Consider the following 2,152-nt stretch of genomic DNA (forward strand, 5'->3'; position numbering starts at 1 on the left):
AATATGTTAATTAAAGTAAAATCACAGGGGCTGGGGAGATAGCTCAGCTGTCTAGGTGCCTGCCTGGTAAGCTCAAGGACCTGTGATCCCAGGTACCACATGCTGCACCAGCCCAGGAACATAGGGAGACCCTGTACCAAATAAATAAAATAAAGATTAAAAAAAATTTAAAAATAGTCCAGGCACAGTGGCACGCGCCTGTAATCCCAGCACTTGGGAGGCAGAAATCAGGAGGATCGCTACTAATGTGGCTATGTAGTGAGACCCTGAACAAAAAAAAAAAAAAAAAAAAGAAAGAAAGAAAGAAAGAAAGCAAAAAGAAAATTAAAAAATAAAATTACAAATTCAAATCACATTAGCCATATTTCAAGCGGCGGGCATTCAGCACATGGAACAGTGTAGAAGTACAGTATTCCCTGCACCACAGACAGTCCTACTGAAAAGGAAAAGAAAGTCCTACTGGAGCAGTACCGGCTGCTCATGAAGAGGCGGGGGCTGAAGGCAGACTCCCTGGGTTCGAATCCTCTGCTACCCACTAACTGTCAGTATTCTCATCTGTAAAATGGGGGAGGAAAGTGAAATAAAATCTCCAGGGTGCGACTGGAGGAGAAAATGAGTTAATCTCCATCATAGAGCTTGGCCCAGTGGCCCACGCCTGTAATCCCAGCGCTCTGGGAGGCTGAGGCAAGGGGACGGCAAGCTCAAGGTCAGCCTGCACAACTGAGTGATTTGTGAGACTGTTCCAATAAAAAATGAAAAGGGTAGGAGGGTAGCTCCGTGTAAAGCCTCGGGTTCGGCCCACAGGACTGCAATACAGCGTCTGGCAGAGCGAGGCTGACATGAGCAGGATTACTATCGAAACCTACAGGACCAGGGGGTAGCTCAATGACACAGTGCCTGCCTGGCGAGCGAGCGAGCGTGAGGCCCTGATTCTGATCCCTGGTACCAAAAAAAGAAATTCAAAAAACTAAGAAAAGCCCCAGCCTGCCTGAAACACTTAGATTCCACACCTCTCTGGAAGAGGAGCCCCAGGAGGTGAGAACCCAGATAGGGAGGGCCCTGTTGGGCCCCCGGGCAGTGGAGTTGGGGGCTGTAGGGCAGGGATGCGGACGCCCAGTGACTGTGGGAACCGCCTGGTTCGGGTAGTCCTGGTCACCACCTCCCACCAGGAGCTGTTGGTGGGAGATAAAAGCCTGTCTCAGTGCGAGCCCCATATGTTTCTTATGACCCAAACTTTGTTCCCAGCGCCCGAGACGAATCAGCGTGAAATGCACATCTGGGACCACCTCCGGCCCAGCCCTCCCGCTGGGCGCCTGGCCAGCCTGTCTGTGCGGTAATGGAGGTGGCGCAGGTGGCAACCCGTCCACTCTGCCAGATGGCTTCCTGGAGGGGGCTTCTGAAGTGTTGGGGTCTGAGTAGGAACTGGTCCAGGAGAGAAAGGGGGAAGGGAGCCTCGGGGACAGGAAATGGTTTGCTAAGGGTCCAAAGGCTAGAGGACTTGGTAGGGCCAAATAACAAGGATGAGGCTGGGATTAGCTGTGAGGGATGTGGGCTCTCTAAGGCCAGGCTGAGGCCCTGGTCGCCCTGCCCCAGGGGTTCTGGGAGCAGGGAAAGGGCAGGGTCCACCCCATGAAAGAGACAGTGTTGAAACAGGACAGCACAAAGAAGATGGGCATGGTTTTGCACGGATGTAATCCCAGCACTCAGGAGGCTGAGGCAGTATTGTTCAGAGTTTGAGACCAGCCTGGGTTACAAAGTAAGCTCAAGGCCAGCCTGAACCACATAGTGAGACCCTGTCTCAGAAAGACAAAAGAAAAAAAAAAAAAAAGAAATCTAGGGGACACAGCAGAACATGGTAGTGCAGGCCTATAATCGCAGCATGCAGGAGGCTGAGGCTGGAGGAGAAAATGAGTTAATCTCCTCCATGAGTTCGAGGCCAGTATAGACTACAGAGTGAGTTCAAGTGCAGCCTGGACTGCATAATGAGATCCTGTTTCAGAAAAACAGAAACAAATGAACAACAACCATAAAAATGTGAGTGACACAGGCAGTCATCATCACTGAGGGATCCAGTTTATGGTGGAAACAGTCTAAGATCAAGAGTCACAGATGAGGGCTGGTGAGATGGCTCAGTGGTCTAAAGCACCTACTT

This window comes from Octodon degus, unplaced genomic scaffold (genome assembly GCF_000260255.1).
Source record: "Octodon degus isolate 3935 unplaced genomic scaffold, OctDeg1.0 scaffold00268, whole genome shotgun sequence".
Classification (NCBI taxonomy): domain Eukaryota; kingdom Metazoa; phylum Chordata; class Mammalia; order Rodentia; family Octodontidae; genus Octodon; species Octodon degus.